The 19,357-nt window shown below is 40.4% G+C and overlaps 1 protein-coding gene across 5 annotated transcripts in view; it reads right to left on the reverse strand.

The window, feature by feature from the left end:
* LOC143846011 (bromo-adjacent homology (BAH) domain-containing protein) overlaps window positions 1–19,357 on the reverse strand; it is a 104,166-nt gene that overhangs the window by 58,164 nt on the left and 26,645 nt on the right. The gene's annotated exons all lie outside the window — the stretch shown is intronic.

Genomic DNA, 19,357 nt, shown 5'->3' on the forward strand with positions numbered 1-19,357 from the left:
TCTTGGATGAATCGAGCCCGCAACAATTTATCAATCTCTGCCTTGATGTGGACCTGTCGCTCTACCGCAAAATTTCTCTTCCTTTGCCTAACCGGCTTGTAGGCTGGGTTTTCGTTCAACTTGTGAACTGTAACCTCTGGAGATATTCCCAGCACATCAGAGGCAGACCAAGCAAAAACACTTCCATTAGCTCTTAAAAAATTCACTAGTTCAGAGCGTAACGTACCTATTAATAAAGAACCTATCCGAACAGTTCTGTCAGGGTGAGCCTCAGATATGGAGATTGAATCAAGTTCTTCAACCGGCTCGCATCTAACAGTTCTAGCTCGATCTCTCGGATCCTGACTGTCGATAGTGAAATTCTCTTCTAGGGCATTGATCCCCTTTAAGCTAGTAAAGTAACATCTTCGCGCAACCATTTGATGTCCCCGCACCTCTCCCACACCCCCTGGGTCAGGAATTTCATTTTGAGGTGGGGTGTAGATACCACTGCTCCCAAGTCTCTCAGTGCTGGTCTTCCAATAATAGCGCTATAGGCGAAGGGCACGTCAACAACTAGAAAGGTCGTCATAACAGTTCTTTGTAGAGGATACGTCCCGAATGTGACAGGGAGATCAATCTTGCCGTTGATCTGTACTGATGCCCCGGAAAATCCGTAAATGGAGTATCCTGCCGCTCCTAATCTATTCTCACCTATCTTCATCTCTTCAAACGTCCCAACATGCAACACATTTACTGAACTGCCAGTGTCAACCAAGATTTTCCTAACGTCGAAATTCGAGATAATCAACCGAATAACAAGCGCATCATCGTGCGGAATCTGCAATCCTTCATAATCTGTGTCAGAAAAAGAAATAACTTGATTTACCTTTAGGGAATCCACTCGAGCCTTTTTTTATGGCATTTCAAGGGAAAAGATGCGTTCAACATACGCTCGTCGCCCTGCGGTAGTAGGACCTCCAACCGCAGGTCCCCCGCAATGATATTAATTTTTTCGGCTATGGTAGGAGGCTGTTCAGGGTCAGGCGCATGATGAGGGGGCCTGTCCTCACGGTGCCCTCTCGGGGACCGGCGATGCTTGGAAGTATGATGGCGATCACGGGAATGACGCATGCTTCGAGACCGCTGTGGAGAACGGTGCCGGCTTCGTAAGCGGCGGGGTGAGGAACGGTGATGTGCTTCCGACCGAGTACGGGATCTTTCTATCCTTGTCGGGCCTCGGAGATACTGGTTCAACTGGTCTTCTTCAACTAATTTCTCAATCTGTAGCCTGAGATGATAGCAATCATTTGTCTCGTGACCATGCTCTAAATGGAAATCACAATATTTTACGGTGATCCGCTTCTTAGGATCGGTTTTCAACTTTCTCGGGGGGGTTAGGAGACCTTGGTCTCTTATCGCATAAAGAATGTGCGACAAAGGAACCTTCAAAGGGGCATATCCCAATCTCTCAAAAACTGGAACAACGTTCTTATTAGCTGGCCTATCATCCGCCCGCATTCTCCCAGATGATCTTTGATCCTCTTTCTTTTTGTCACTAGGACCTGCCTGGTCCTTGTTTAGGTCGCGACTACAAGCTTCCTCTGCTCGAATAAGCATGCTGGTTTTAAACTCAAGTTCCTATAACTCTCTGGGCGGTTTAAGTGTCAAGTGCACTTTCAGATTTTGGCCAGTGGTAGTCTGCTTCAAGGCGGCTACCGCTATCTGAATATCAATCTTGGTGAGCTAAGACAGCTCAGCGTTGAACCTAACCATGAAATCTCTCAAAGTTTCATTTCTTCCTTGCCAGAGTGCAAGGAGGGCATCTACAGGATCATGGCGAAAGCGATTATTGGAAAAGCGCGTAGTAAACTTCCTACCAAACTCATGGAAGGAGCCGATGGAGTGGGGCTCTGGGCGCAAATACCAGTCACTGGCACTTTTCCTTAACAAGGAGGCAAACGCTTTACACATGAATCCGTCTAATGCGTCGCGGAGCGACATTATTCTCATAAAAGTTTGCAAAAATTCCAGCGGGTCGGTGGTGCCATCATAACACCCAAATTGTGTCAAATCTATCGGCGCATCAACCGGAGCCCTAGTCATTTTTGACGTAAAGGGGGAGGAAGTCTCCCTTTCCCATTCATCTAGAATGTCGTTCGTGTAGGGCTTCTTCGTTTCTCACTTGACCTCTCGGATCTGCCTTTGGAGTTCGGCGAATTGGTCCAGACCAAGCAGTTGGGCGGAGGTCGACACCTCTTCTTCATGAGCATGAGGCAGTCCTTGGAGTTGGCCAAAGCGAACATGATTAACATGGCTCCGTATGACCAATTTAGAGAGACGTGGCCGGCGCGCTTTGGTCTGACGGACTCCCTCCTTGAGAGGTGTCGGATAGTTGGTGGAAGGGGAAACAGCGTAATCTTGCTCCCGTTGTCGTCGAGGGTGGCGATCTTCCTGTGACTCCCCACTGTCCTCCTAGTATACTTCAGTACGTCCACAAGAGGCAGGGGGATTTTCCGGAGCTGGAGGTACAGGAGGAGGGGGCAAACGCGAGAGGATTTCTAAATGAATTCATTAAACATTTCCATGGTAGGAACCACTTGAAGAGCGCTTGATACGGGCAAATTCTGCCCCAAGGCTCGCAAAGCTTGCTCTCTAGAAACGAAAATGTCCACCGTTGCAAGCTAAGCCCGGATCCTAGTTACCACTCCATCTTCTTGATGGGGAAGAGGGTTTCTCATTGCCACAAAATGTTTTAGAAAAAAAGAGTCTCACGGATAGCGCCAATCTGATGATGCCAAAATCCGGATCCGTGATCGTGCAGCCGATAGAGAATCTCCGCTTGATACCTACAATCATAGATGGAAGGGGTCAGGGGGTCCGGGCTTGGTCCCGGACAACCACTTCGACACCCAAGTCAGATTTCGACCTCAACCAAATAAATGAACCAGCAAGATAATGGGATGGGTAACAAGATTAGAGGATTCAACTACGGGTTCTTTATAGGGTGTGAGTGATCCAAGGAGGGGGTAGGATCCAGGGGAAGGAGAGTAATGGCGTCTGGCAACTCTTACACTTCCTTTCCAGTAGTTATCCTAGCTTTAACGGGCAATTAAGGCCCTTCTTTAATGGTGAAGAATGTTCCTCTGGTTTTTTCCTTGTTTTTGGAGATGGGGATCCCTTTGTCGATTCTAGTCCCTTTCTGGTTGTTGTTTTTCCGCATATATGCTTGTCTCTTATGCATGCAGCCTCTTTTGCCGTGTGCCACGTGGACTCTCCTCATCATTTGAGGAAAAAGGTTTCAGTTTCTTGGATTGGGTAGAATGTTGGTCGCCATAGCAAGCTAATAACGTAAGCCGCTGGTTTATTCTCTCTTACAGATAATAGATAATGGTCAGGATAAGTAATCATGAGAGATCTTTTAGGGATAATTACGGACACATGGCATGATCCTACGATTATACCGTATTTTACCCCATCATATGGGTTGAGTGCTGAAGTTTTCTATCATAGATTGATATACTTCAAAGCGTTCTGGGTACATGGATTCATGCAACCGGTAACAAATAGGAAAATGCTTTGGTTAGGCTTGATCCCAATCTGAAAATCCTAGTACATTGTCAAGGCAATCTGTCACTTGTTGTGACTCCCATCCCCTACGATAATATAGTCCATTACACCAATTCCTGCTCTGCCATTTCATCGAGCAGTTTGTACGTTGCCAAATTCAGAATGCATGTCAATTACAGTCATATCGACCGAGATACAATAGTTCAGTTTGTTATTGAAGATGAAATGGTAAATACACTTCACCCTACAGAAGGGATACCACTGTTAAAAAAATAGTTGATGACGACGATGAGAATTAGAGGGCCTTTTATCTAGTTTAATAAAGAAATCTCTCAATCAAGCAGCTTAGAAAGAAGCTTCTTCTCATTCTACAAACTCTTGCCCTTACATTTTTTTTATAGCTTTACCTAAACAGTAAGCACCCCTTGATGCAATATGAATTAGTTCTTGGTCCCATCTTCCTGCCGTTTGAGTTTTTTTTTTTTTTTGAACGGTACCATTTGAGATTTCTTTTTTAATAGAAAGGGAATAAGAGCTCCTTGTTTAGTTGGAAGCATTCAAAAATTGCTTGTAATGGTCTCTATCCATTATTTCCAATGTTTTTATCCCTGTTCTAAGGGTCTTAGCTCTTCATTTTTCTGGGTTTTGTCACTCAAGGGCCTCGCCTCTAGTTCAGTTAAGATCACTGATTGAATTATGGCAATGTGGGAGATTTGCACTATTATCACTGATTCCTCAACCGGGCAATGTGGGAGATTTGCACTATTATCACTGATTCCTCAACCGGTAATCCACTTGCACATCACTGTTAGAAGGGGTGAATGAGGAATGTTTGGGTGTGAATCAATAAATGCCCTTAGAAAAATGGTTTCGAACTTCAAAAAATTCAGAGCTACCAGCTACTTGCCTCCTGCCATTACGATACTCGCACATTAACGTTAGAGGAGGGCGAGTGGAATTATAGGTGACGCATTTATCAGCGCCCTATGAGAAGCATGTGGAGATTCACGAGCCTCAAGATAAAAATTTCAACAAACCAATCAACAAATTCATCTGTCATTCAAGAAAAAACAACAAATTCATCAAAGTTGGGGGCATTAAATCAAGCTTCTCTATGTACAAACTAAGATAACATGACAACGAGTTCTCTTCAATTCAAGAGAATTGATGAAGTCAAACTCCATAAAAAGATTCTCCTTGCCCATAGATAGCAGAAAAAAAATGATTCAATGACGAAAAGCCCCAAAGGAACAGTACATATGTCGAGAAGCTAACATTAGCAATGGTGTCTAGACCCAAAAATTTGCTGATGTCTGCGTAGGATTTTCTTTCATAGTGGTTATGTTGCATGGATTCTTTCCCCCCTATGCCGAATCTGTGTCGACACATCTCAACACGCGAATCGGACATCGATTCGCATGGGAAAACCCGGATTCTTGTCGTAGTAGCCGTGTCCTTCACGGATATTGTTTTCCCAAGCGAATCCAACTTATCGCTGTCACTTTTAAAATGTAAATCCTGTATCTTTTCCCTTTACACGTGTTTTCTTCTCAAGTTTTTTATAAAAGCACAACTCATTCTCTACTAATAAAAACCATAGCGCCTTGAACATCCACCCTCGAACATCGATCCCCTTCCCCGTTTTATTCTACTCTCTGAATAAAAACCCTTACACGTCAACACTCCACCCTCAATTTTTGCATGAATATATATAGTTAAATTTTTAGATTTTAAATTTTTACTATTTTTATTTTATTTTATAAAAATTTACTGAACCCATGAATCCTACTTTCTGGGGTTTGTCGAATCCGACACCTCGAATCCGTGTCGGATCCCGGCACACGAATACGAATCCATGCAACACAGTATAGTGGATATGGAAAAGCGTAACTTCACAAACCCCTCAAATATACTCCATCTCTCTGAATTGGGGGGACAACTTCACTGCCTTCCATCTTTGTATTCTCATATCAGATCTCTGTAGAATAACGTAGACTGAATTGATTCTAATAAGAACAAAAGCGGTCAAGTCCACCTTCTAGTCGAAAAAAAATCCTCTGAAATCTAACAATCGAATCTAGCTTGTCATTAATCCACGAAAGGAATAGCTTCATTAATTTCCTTCTCAGAGGCCATGCTAAAAAGCACGGCAAAATCCACCTTCAGAGGTCTACTGCCGCACCATTAATTCATCCAGAAGTTGATCTTTAGCACGTTGCCAAGTCTAAATTGCATACCCTCCTAGAACATGTGCCTATAATTTCTGATATCATGCAAGACTGGGGACCTTGAAGATTGAAATAATCCACCAAATCCCAGCATGGAAATCTAGATCCATACATTGCCTCAATAATCATTCTCCAAAGATTTTCTTTCGCCCCTAAATTTCCACAACCATTATCCGATGAGGGCCTTATTCATCAATTTCGACCTTATAAAGCCAAGGCTCCCCTCTTGCACCTCTCTTCCCATCTCACCAAATGATACTTACTATTTCTGTCATTATCGTTACACAAAAAAAATTCTTCACAGCTGCTCGATTCTATTAATCGCTATCACAGGACAACGAGAAACCAGCATGTAATAAATAGGAAGGTTAGCAAGCCTAGCTTTGATGAGTGTGAACCTACCCCCAAGGGGGAGCAAACTTTTCATTCATAGAGATAATCTCGCTTCTACTATCTCAACAATCGGATCCCAAACACTTTTTGAAGGCTTGCCAAACCACCGCGGGAGGCCTAAGTAATAGACACAGACCTACAAGCCAAAAGATTTGCATGCTCGTCAATCTCATTTTCCTCCATACTAACTCCAAAGTTAATTCGTAGCCCAAACACAACTTCAAAGCATCTTAAAACGTCCTCGAGATTTTCAATTGTCTACATATTATGGCAGCTAAAAATCAGTGTGTTGTCAGCATATGGATGGCGTCGATATTTCTACACTAGGACCCAAGCCAAAGACAAACACCTCATCATCCACCCATGTCATGTATTTCTGAACCACATTTTGTCATAAGGTACACGAGTAAACTCCACTTCACTCTAATGTATCCTTTTTCCCATATCCATTTGCATAGGATACCTTTCATCCCATGCCGATGATAGAAATCATTAGTCACATTGGACAGCAATGCACCGCCAAATATTTTCTAGCCATCGGTGAAAGAACTTTGTGCTTCAGAGATAATGCCTCCCAGCACCTTACGAAGCCTATTAGCCAGCACTTTATCCAATATTTTGTAAACAAAACCAGAAAATTAACTGGCCAGAAATCAACAACACTATTTGCCCAATCCTCCTTAGGAATCAAAAATGATTAAGGTGGCACCCATGTTTCTCCCAAGGCTCCTTCTAGTATAAAACTCATTAAACATATCTAGAATATCTCCTTTAATCCTACCCGAAGATTCATAAAGCACACCATACAAAAGTCGTCTCACCCGGGAGCTTTGGCTATTTGGCTATTTTCAAGGAAAAGATGAACAATCTCCTAAGAGAATGATCTTTCTAATCAATAACGAGAAGCCTCACCCAAGTGCTCAAATATCACATCCTCTAGATTTGGGATGATAAAATTCTCCAATGAATATCGTGATTTAAAATAAGAGATAATTCTAAAGATACGACACTAGGGTCATTGATCTTGTCTCCATTTATAACCAACTCATGAATTCAGCTCATTTCCTAGTGTTGAAGAGTGTTAAAGGGTAGTTTAGGCATTAGTTCTTCGCATTGTCAGATGTTTCTGTGTTTTTCGTTGGATCTGTCCACGCTTGGTGTTTCTTTGTGTAATTCCTTTTATGTTGTTCACCCTTCTTTGTTGGTTGGTCGGTTCTTCATGTTGGTCGTTCCGTTCCTTCTATGATTGGTTCCTTCTTCGTGTTCATGGTTGGTGCCAAGGTTTTAAATCTCGGTTTCGGTTTCGGTACGAATTTCGGACGAAATCTTGTATAAATTTCACTGAAATTTCGGAAATTTCCTAAACGTTTCACCGAAATTTCGGGTGAAATTTTGTACTTCACCGAAAAGTTTCACCGAAATTTCCGAAATTTTACCGAAACGAAACGTTTTGGCTGAAATTTCTGAAACGTTTCGGCTAAGTTTGGTACTTTTCCGACTCACTGTGAATTTCGTTTCGTTATCCACCGAAACCGAAATATTTCGGCCGAAACAAAACGTTTCGGCCGAAATTAAAACCATACTTGGTGCTTCTACACGCGTGTGTAGTTGCTTTGCGTAGTTCTCAAATTCATCGTGGTTTGCTTTGCAATCCACTTCTCATTGTCCAGCTATATGCCCAGTCATTAGCGTCGCTTTAGGTCTTGTCTCTCCAAGCGACGTGGTGTCCCCCGTCGTTGGTTATCTTCCCAGGCGACATGCTGTCCGCCGTCGTTGGTTGGTGTTCTCTCCAGGCAATGTGGTGTCCCCGTCATTGGTTGGTTGTCTGTCCAGGCGACGTGGTGTCCCCTGTCGTTGGTTAGTTATATTCTTAGGCGACGTGTTGTCCGCCGTCGTTGGTTGGTGTTCTCTCCAGGCGACATGGTGTCCCCCGTCGTTGGTTGGTTATCATCCCAGGCGACTTGCCGTCCATCGTCGTTGGTTGGTGTTCTCTCCAGGCGACGTGATGTCCCCCGTCGTTGGTTGGTCGTCTCTCCAAGCAACGTGGTGTCCCCAGTCTTTTCTTCTTCTTCTCGACGAATTCCTCGATTTAGTAGCCCTAGACCATCCTCCCATGATTGTATTTCGGATGCTCATTCTCAGTCCAGCGAAGTCTCCTCTCCAACGATACTTTATTTCCATTTCAAATCCTATAAAATAACTCGCTTATACTCTTCGTGAAGTTGGGTTCTTCTTAAAAGCTCATCAAATGATAATTGACCTGCCTCATTAATACCTTTAAGACCAGATAGTCTCAAGAAATATCTTGTTCAGCCCACCTCACCAAAAACCTCCTTAACCCAAACTTTAACTGTCGATTCAATAAATCTGAGCTTCTGATCTTATCTCACATCAGCAGGTCCAAAGCCTACCACTTCAAACCAAAAATCCTAGAGAAGTACTTTCAAACAGCCAACGTTTTAAATTTCAATTTCGGGAACCATGGAAACGGAAACATTTCAGTTTCAAATGGAAACTTCAGTGGAAATCTTTTAAAATCACAGAAACGTATGAAAACATATGCAAGTGACGGAATTTTAAGATGAAACTTTGGAAAATATAAGGATAAGAACAAATATACACTTAGAAATCATCACATAAGCGAGAAAGCCGTCCATAATAGTTTTAAAACGTCAACATTTAGTGACGTGTTGTTGCATATCTCTGGACCAATGAAGTGAATTCTAGAAGTTTTTTCTTTCCCCATTTTAGAATAAATTAATGTGATTATGATAAATTTTGAGGGATATAATCATAAATTGAATGTCCCTCTACAAAAATTGAATAGGGTTAGATCAAGTAATGTGTTTTGTGTGCAAAAGTAGTAGGAAATTTAGCCCTGTATGGATTGCAAGAAAAAAAATTAGAACAAAATTAGGAACTTTAAGAGATATTTCTAGGAAAAAAATATTTCAGGTAATAATTTTAGAAATGTTTGAATAGCAATAAAAAAATTCCATTAAAAAAAGCAATAAAAAAATTTCACGTAAAAAAGTAGGAACTTCTAGAAATATTTTCCCTTCCAAATTTTTATTGAAAATTCCTGGAACCCAAACAGGGCCTTAAGCAAGGTTTCAAAAACATGGCCATACGGAAGTATTTTTTTTCTACTTCTCCAGAAAATTCCTACAACCCAAACAGGGCCTAAAGGAATTAGCTTTCCTATCCAAGCTTTATCCAGAAATTCAGAAAATCCAAACAGGATTTTTTCTAAAAATTTTCCAGAAAATTCCTGCAATCCAAACTAGGCCTTACGCAAGTGATTTTCCTTTCCAAACTTTTCTAGAAAATTCCTACTCACCAAACTGGGCGTTCATGAATTTTCCTTAACAGAGTTTTTGAGAAAATTCTTGCAATCTAAGGCTTAAAGAATTTTTCCATTCCAAACTATTCCAAAAAATTTGTGCAATCCAACAAGATCTTTTCTATTCAAAACTTTTCTAGAAAATACATTCTGCTGCAATCAAAAACAACTCTGAATGAATCCTAAGAAAAAGGAGGGTTCGTTCAAGTTATGTTATTTGAAGGGTTGAGATTAAAAGATATGTTTTCAATGAGATTCATCTCAGTCCTTCACAAAACAGCCAAAGGCCGGTATATTTAGTAGCAACAAAAGGTGCAAAAACTTCAGTTCCAAAACCGAACGAATTCTAGTAAAGAATGTCGAAAAAGAAGCAGAAAATGAAACGGAAATACAGTCTGTTAGTTGGGCATCCGTTCTTCTCCATGATGGAAACCCATCAACTTTCGTCGATGGAAATTCCTCCAGTTACGATGGAAAATCCCTTTCACTTGCGATTCAGAAACCCGCAATATTGACGATGGAAATCCCCTCTACTTGCAATGAAAATCCATGTAAGATTCGGATTTGATTTCCCAGGTTTTATTTTTGAATTTGTTTTATCGTTTGCCCTAAATTTCTCCCTTTCCACTTCTTTGCGTGTAACCTTTCTATCATTTCCACCGAAATTTCCACAAATTATCGACACAACACTAAATTTGTACAATGTCGAATCCCGGTTGATTTCGTTTCGGTGGCCAACGAAATTGAAATATTTGAACCGAAACTTAATATTTCAGCCGATGCTAACTTTGTCGAATCCTAGTACATTTCGTTTTGGTGCCCAACGAAATCAAAATATATCAGCCGAAAGGAAATATTTCTGAAACAAAAATATTTTTCAAGAAATTTAATACCATGATTACAACATTCCATCCACGCAAGCTCAAAGTGAAATGCGAAAGGACCCCACAATCAGAGTTGTCAACCTGTGACTCGAGTTGTTAATTTTTCTAACTCATGACTTGTAAGACAAGAACAAAAATTGAGTTGAAAAAAATTATAATGATATTATATATCAAAAGATGAAGGCATGAAGCACATGAAAGAGCGGTGAAAAGGTTATTACATTTCCCAGAAGCCAATTGAAGAAGAAAAGACAGCTGGCTTTTTGCAAATATCAAAATATGGTTGTGCTGATAACATTTCAATTGTAAATCTGTAAATTGTAAAAGGAAAATCCTATCAAATATGTAAAAGATCCAACATTTAATTAAAGAAAAATCACTTTCAGCCAAAATGCCTGTGTTGACCTGTGTGTTGACCATAGTTGTAAATTCCGTTTCGTTTCGTCCGAAATGGACGAAACGAACCGGTTTCGTTTAAATTCCGGAACGAAATTCCAAAAATTTCGTTCCGGTCAAAATTTCGTTCCATTCCGGGCGAAATTTTCCGAAATCCGGAATTTCATCCGGAATGGACGAAATTCTCCATTCCGGCAGAATCATGCATAACGGCTAGTTTGACTGGATTTTGCAGAATTTACGACAATGCCCCCTGCAACAGCTCTTTTTGGTTTTTGACCATTTTAACCTCAAATGCACAATCAATTAAAAACTCTATAAATAGCCTTTTCCCTACCTTCTTATCCTCCACCTTCACATAAGTGATTCTCCTTCTTTCTCTACTTTCACTTACATTATCTATTCTACTAAATTTCCTACAAGTTTACCCTCTTCTTCAACTCAATCCAAGTCTATTTTGGAGCAAAGGGAAGGCATACATTCAACTTACCACTTCAAGGTCAAGAAGTCAAGAACTATTTCCAAAGGCTTATTTCAAATGAGTGAAGGCTAATTTTTTCTTCTTCTCTTCAACTCAAGTTCAACCTCAAGGTTCTCTTTATTTCTTTCCATTTCCTTTCTTTTATTTCTTACTTCATTTGTTTGTCCCCTTCTACTTCATTTTTTTGTAATTTGTTTCAATTTTCTTTCTTCTAATTCATTTTTCCCCTTCTTCTACTTCATTTCAGAATGAGTGGGTCGGGCTCGGGACCTTCTGCAGGAGCATCCTTTATTGGTTCGGCACCCGCTAGATCGGATGACCCGGCATGGGCTTACGGTACATTGGTTTCGGGTCAAAGAAATAAAATAACTTGCATATTCTGTGGCAAAGTCATATCGGGTGGAGGTATAACCCGCTTGAAAGAACATTTAGCGGCTGTTCCTGGTGAAGTAGCATCATGCAAAAAAGTGACTGAAGATGTAAAATATCGAATGAAGCTACTTTTAGATGCAAAGAGAAAAGAAAGGGCTAGGATGAGCGTATCCAGAGCAGAGGTTGGAGGTTTTTATGGCACACCAGACGAAGAAGAAGAACAGGATGAAGAAGACATTGGCACACAATTGCCTCAAGTCCCTCAACGAAGAGGTAAGGAAGTTCTTGTAGAACCAAGTGGTACAAAAAGGAAGAAGCAGGGAATCACAGGAGGGATCAGGAATTTCTTTGCACCACGAACAACCCCTGGAGCCCAGCCAAGCATTAAAAGTGCTTTGGCTACTAAAGAAACAATGGATAGAGCAGACATGGCGGTTGGCATGCTTTGCTACGATGCCAATCTCCCTTTCAACGTTGCCAATTCACCTTTCTGGCAACCTATGTTTGATTATGTGAATGCCGTGGGTTCGGGTTATAAGGCACCTACTTATCATGCTTTAAGGGGTCCCATTTTGAAGAATACAGTGGATGAGGTAAACAACTACTTGGAGGAGATTAAGATGTCATGGAGATACACTGGCTGTAGCATTATGGCAGATGGATGGACAGACACCAGACAACGTTCCCTAATCAACTTTTTGGTGTACTGCCCTAAAGGAGTCATATTCCTCAAATCCGTTGATGCATCTGGCATAGTGAAAAATGCTAATGAATTATACAATATCTTTGCAGAGATTGTCGAAGAGGTGAATCCGGAATATGTGGTGCAATTTGTAACTGACAGTGAGCCAAGTTACAAAGCTGCTAGGAAAAGACTAGAAGCCGCGTTTGGTACATTCTTCTGGACTCCGTGCGCAGCTCATTGCTTAGATCTCATCTTGGAGCATCTGCGCAAACCGACTGTAATTCCTCACATAGCAATCACAATTGAGAGGGCTCGAACAATTACAAAGTTCATCTACAACCATGGAAGCCTCTTGAATTTGATGAAGAAGAAGTTCACAGGTGGGAAGGAGTTGTGCCGTCCTGCTGCAACCAGATTTGCTACAAATTTCATTAGCATACAAAGTCTGGTGTTGAATCGGAAAGCACTTCAGCAGATGTTTGTGTCTGATGAGTATAGTACTAGTAGGTTTGTCCAACACCCACTGAGTGAAGGGGTAGTTAGTACTGTGTTGGATAAATCTTTTTGGGACCAATGCAAGTACATTCTAAACATCGGCGAGCCTTTAGTGAGAGTGTTGCGCTTGGTAGATCGGCAGGACAAACCGGCGATGGGTTACCTATATGAGGCCATGGATAAGGCCAAAGAGAACATCAAGGAGAGGTTGAAGAGAAAATCAGATTACAATCCCATCTGGAGGATCATCGACCAAAGATGGGATAGGCAACTCTACAGTCCCCTCCATGCAGCAGGATATTTTCTTAACCCTGCTCTCTTTTTCACTCCTACCTTCTCTAGACACAGTGAAGTAACCAGAGGCTTGTTGGCATGCATCACTCGACTGGTACCTGATGAAGGTACACAAGACCTCATCACCAATCAGATTGAGGATTATCGAGAGGCTAAGGGTATGTTTGGAATGAAGCTTGCAATCCGCAACCGAACGAAGTTGGGACCAGGTATATTTGAGTTTTTTGTTTAATTAAGTATAATTCATTTTAACTTTCAGTTTCTCAACAAATAATGCTTTACTATTTGTTACTTTACAGTTGCATGGTGGAATCAATTCGGAGATGACGTAGAAGAATTACAGACCTTTGCGATCAGAATCCTCAGTCAGACCTGCAGTGCGACTGGGTGTGAAAGGAATTGGAGCACCTTCGAACACATTCTCTGCAAAGAGAAATAGGTTGGAGCACCAGAGATTAGATGACTTGGTGTTTGTCTATTACAATCTTAAGTTTCGAGAAAGGTATACAACGTAATATAATGTTTTCAACTCTCACCTCATCACTTTAAGCTTTTAAGTTTAACCTTTGACATTAAACTTAATGTTTTCCTTTTCAGGGACTTGTTGAGGAAATCATCTACCACTAGTGACCTTTTGAGCATAGACCATCTGGATGTCATGATGGATTGGGTTGCAGAAGAAGATGTCATATTCACGCCGGAAGACATTGGGTGGAAAAATCTTGAAGCACCTACTGCTGTGGTTGGGGCCGGGGACGACGACGACGACTTTCTCATGCCTCTTGAAGAAGATGTCCCTACTGGTGGTCCAGGTGGTGATCACGGCGGCGACGACGACGACGAAGAAGACATTGAGTATGATCATCCGGGTTATGATGACTAAGAGTTGTTGCTACTAGCTATTGTCTATGTTTCACTTTCATGTATCTTTTTTTTTATGTTTTTCTATGTATCTGACTATCAGTTGGACTTGTGCAAGACTTTATGTGTTTAAGTAATGAATATGCCTTTTGGCACACATATTTTGGACTATTTATTAGTCTTTCATCTCTTTCTATTGATTTTTTATTTTTTTGGATTTTTCTCATATTTTTTAATATATTTTTTGTGTGAACGAAAAGTTTCGACCGAAATGCACAGAAATGACCGAAATCCCACCGAAATTCCGTTTCGGTGGCCAAAACGAAATGGCGACCGAAACGGAATTTACAACTATGGTGTTGACCAATGCTTAACAATATGAAAAAAATTTAGAAACCAAATTATGAGAATTCTTTTACCGGACTACTGGGATTTAATAATGTTTGGACATGATAGAATTTATGAATTTTTCTCAACTCAACTCAATTAAGCCTCCGTCCCAATCTAGTTGGGCCGGCAGAATTTATGAATTTTTAAAATTAGAACTATCCTTTTAGATTTTGGTCTTGAAACTATTTCTAATAGATTCAAAGGATATTCCGTTATTTACATGTAAATCTTAAGTAAAAGTACTTAAATGAATTCACGTGTAAATACTAAGAACAGGAAAGGAGAAGGGAACCAAGAACTGACAAGGAGACAACTATGATGTAAACTCTATGACTCGTACGAGTCCTAAGATTTCGAGTCAACTCAGTCCGACTCGAACGAGTCACCACACGACTCATACGAGTTTCCAACACCAGCGAGTCACGCTTCCGAATCGATTCGAAAAACATCCGACTGGACTCGCGAGTCACTTGTACGAGTCAAACGAGATTGACAATTATGCCCATGATCCCAACATAGAGTCAAGGAGAAAAGGCCGATGAATTAGAATCAATCTAGGCTATGCAATATGAATGATACTCAAGAAGGCTACTCCCCATTGAGGACAAAGGAGAAATCTATCCAATCTACTTTTATTTGATTTCGTTTCCAAGTAAATTGTACTAGGGTTAGCAAAAGATAAACTACACCATTCCTGATTTCGTGCTAATGCTAAGGGGTAATTGGAATCAGTTAGCTCAATTGGTACAGAAAAGGCCCACCTCGCCGACCCATCCTCGTCTGTAAGCACGCCTCCTACACCTACGGGCTCAGGGTTGCCCACACTAGAGTCGTCAAAGTTACCACATACTCGCTACTATGGAGATCTCCCTCCACCCATGCCATAAGTCCAATGTTTTAAATTTCGGTTTTGGAATGTGTTTCGGTCCTCACCGAAACCGAAATTTTGGACGAAATCTATCGAAATTATATAACGTAATATTCTATCCAGTCTAAAATTTCGGCGAAATTACCGAAATTTAGGTAATTTCAGCTGAAATTTAGGGATAATATTAAATAATGAATAAAAAATAGATTTTTTGGTCTTATGCCTTAATTTTGGGCCCGAAATTTCGAGGAAAACAAAATTTCGATCGAAATTTTGTAACGTTTCGAATTTACCCAATTTCGATTTCATTCTAGACCGAAACCCGAAATTTCGGATTTCGGTCGAAAGTTAAAACCTTGCATAAGTCATAGGCTGAAGGTCTCTCTACCTTCACAATTGTAAGGGATATTACCTTTGAATAGACAAATTGAGGTCTCGTTACAAAGCCCTTAAAAACCCATGCATTCCTTTTAGGTACCAACTTTCTTTGCCTTTTTATTTTAGTAACCACTTCCTTCTTCCTGCTCCATGCATTCATCATTCCATGTTAAGACCGTGGTTATAAATTTCCACCAAAACTGACACAAAACAACCGAAATGTCTCTGTTTCCACCTCCACCAAAACCAAAACTAAAACGACCGAAATGCATAAACCAAAATCGCAAGTTTAATAGTGGTATACTATATTAGTATGTATTACATATTTATATTTATATGAATTGCATGCAAAATGTGGCGCATGTATTATGTATAAATATTTATACGAATTACATGTGCAATTTAGTATGTACTAAATTATCAGACATGCCGACAGCGCATGTCACTAGGTGTTCGATGTTTTTAAACTATCATGGAAGATTTTCTTGCTTGTGTAATGGTTTCTAAGTGTGTAATCTTTAAATTCTATCATTTGGATATGTTCCATATCTTTTCTTGATTTTTACAGTATTTCCACCAAAATTTTCAATCGAAACCGAAACCAAAACTGAAACAGAAATTTAAAACCTTCGTTAAGAATGCTCAGCAAATTTTGGTTTCGGGGTCGCTTTGGGGTTTGAGGGGGAAGGGAGGGGAGTGATTTAACAAAAGAATCGACAACTTTTTTTTAACAAGGCATATTTCTATTTATGAAAAAGAAGAATAAGTACCCAAAAAAAAAGGAATTATCAAGGTAGGACAACATAAAATAATATAAGCCACCAAATTAACCTAATTTACACATTATGCATGCACAAGAAACTACCAAATTATTTGATCTATTTAATGCTTTTATAAGCATCCACTTGGGTTTTCCCTCAATCTTCTTCAAAAGGCTTTCAAGCTCTCTGAGGAATTTCCATTTTTCAGAGGCTTACAAATAGCTACGTAGGGATGGGCAACTCTAGGTTGCCGATCAAATGGCACAAAAAGTCCAAAAAAGACCATCTCCCAATCAGAACGACGATTTGGGTTGTCTTGGAGGAGAAGACTGCATTTAACTAGTTGGGTAGAGGATCCAGAACAGACCATAATGAATCTTATAAAAGGAAATCATTTTACCACATTTTCGTCCATTATGACTTTTCCATTCTAGAAAGTTTTGGGGTGGAAAGAAAAGAGTTTCAAAGGAAAAATAAATAACCGAGTCGATTCAAAGAAATCTTGTTTGACAGTAGGAATGAAGTTTTCTTGCCTCCACCAAGGACTTTATGTAGCTGAGTGGCAAAATTAGAGGGAGCTAACATGTGAGATAGCAGAATCTCCAAACCATTTGAACTGTATGAAATACTTCTTTGGTACTTAAAAGCTTAATTTTGAAGAAACCAGTTGAGAGAACCTAGGATAATTTGGATTGAGTGGTCGGTTACAAAATGGTACCTTGGCATCTCTTACACGAACATTAAGGTGTTTTGGTTACTACATGGAAAAACTGCTTAGAGGCCCCTATGGAATGTGTAAGATTTGGATTGAGGCAACTGAGAAAATATGAACCAATATACCAATTGCGAGCCTCCTTTTCCACTACTTCCACACATCCCTATTGAAATTTCTGCTCGGTAAATGGAATTGATGTGTTCAAAATTTTTACATGTGAACAGGGAGGTAAACCATGAGATTTATCAGGTAGTTAACAAAGTTGTTGACCGGAGTGATTTGTATGATGGCATTGTGGTCCTCTAGCAATGCTTAGTATTTTGTTCTTTTTACATGTGAATAGGGAGGCAAACCATGAGATTTATCAGGAAGTCAACAAGGTTGTTGAGGGGAGTGATTTGTATGATGACATTGTGGTCCTCTAGCAATGCTTAGAATTTTGTTCTACTTATTAGATTTGTATGGTCTCAAGGCGAAAAAAGAGGGAAAACAATAAAAGAAAAACCAAAAACTTAACTTCAAGCTTAGTCAACCCAAGGCCTTCTGGAATTACCAAAGCTTCGTAGCCCAAAATTACTCAAGCTTGCACACCGCTGGCCCACAGAATATTAAAACCAAATTTCGATGGCTCTAGCTTGGGCAACCCAGGGCCTTCTCGAATTGGAGGTTTGTTACGGAATGAAGGAGTTGTACTATGGGCATTCAGAGGTCCGATTGGGGTAGCAGATGGAAACGAAGCGGAAGTCCGGGCTATCCATCAAGGATTTAAATTGCTTCACAGTGCAGATTTGAACAAGGTAGAAATCGAAGGGGACTCTCTTAACGTCATCAGGTGGCTAAGAGGTCCGCATGTGGTTCCTTGGAGATTCGCAGCCTTATTCGATGAGATTCAGGATAGAATGAGTTCGGCATCTATCTCGTTCCACCATGTTAGACGGTCTGCCAATGGGGACATGGTTTTAAATTTCGGCCGAAACGAAATATTTCGGTTTCAGTGGAAAACGAAACGAAATTCACAGTGAGTCGGAAAAGTACCAAACTTCGCCGAAACGTTTCGAAAATTTCGGCCGAAATGTTTCGTTTCGGTAAAATTTCGGTGAAACATTTCGGTGAAGTACAAAATTTCACCCGAAATTTCGGAAATTTCGGTGAAACGTTTCGGTGAAATTTTTACAAGATTTCGTCCAAAATTTCGTACCAAAACCGAAACGTTTCGGTTTCGGTGATGACCGAAACGTTTTGGTTTCGATGATGACCGAAACTGAAACCGAGATTTAAAACCTTGAATGGGGAGGCGAGCAAATTGGCTAGAGAGAGGGTTTCTAGGGAGAGTTTAGAGCATTTTTATTTTATTTTTTGAAATGGTAAAGAGCATTTTTATTTTCTTCCTCCCTAATCTAATTTTGGGAGTTGTATGTTTATTCTGTTTTTGTTTGCCATCTTCTCGTTGTATCTTGGGACCCTCTCGGACCCGCTTTATTAATGAAATCCTATCATCATTAAAAAAAATAAAAACCTTTCAGTTTTGTTTTACAAGTATTGTTCATAGTCTCTTCCTGGTAGGAAGAACATATTCCGAAGGCTCTGTTTGGATGCTTAAGCATTCTTTGGGCAAGTAAAGTCCATGGAGGAGGCAGGATTCTGGATACAATTAAAACCTTGGTAAAGCCGTGTAAAGCCATGTGCTTTATTTTGTTTGGACGCAATTTAACCAGGAGACGGAGAAGGAGAGGGAGAGTTCGAGTGAGAGAGTGAGAGAGTGAGAGAAAGGTGGGGAAGATTACCCAGAAATTTCTTCTTTTGGGGTTATTTTCATATGGAAATCCAAGTGATGCCAAGTGACTAGACATGCAATTATTACACCTGTTTCTTTTCTGGTAATCTCTATGGATTTTGATGCTACATTGGCAACCAAGCACAATAAAGTTGAAGAAAAGTGCATTTTTTGCTTAGGGATTGCTTGAAGATGCCTTGCATGTGGCATCCAAACAGAGCCTAAGAAATGAATTGTAGCCCAATGTCATAGGTCATAAAGTTCCATTGTGGCAAGTGTAGTAGAATAGGAATGATGTAACTCAGACACCGGGAACTCACGTGAAGGTAAACGAGAACGGCCACATAGTCAGTTTTACTTTTATGGTCAATGCTAAAAGGCAATTCTTGAGCCTTACAAGGAGACCATGTAGGTGAGATCAAGATTGTTGATCTTGTGGAAAATGCAGCACATGTGGTTTCGGTCCCCGCCCGAAAAGAAATCACATGCA

This window comes from Tasmannia lanceolata, unplaced genomic scaffold (assembly GCF_043159265.1).
Source record: "Tasmannia lanceolata isolate RefF3 unplaced genomic scaffold, GAP_Taslan_0.1 ptg000015l, whole genome shotgun sequence".
Taxonomy (NCBI): Eukaryota; Viridiplantae; Streptophyta; class Magnoliopsida; order Canellales; family Winteraceae; genus Tasmannia; species Tasmannia lanceolata.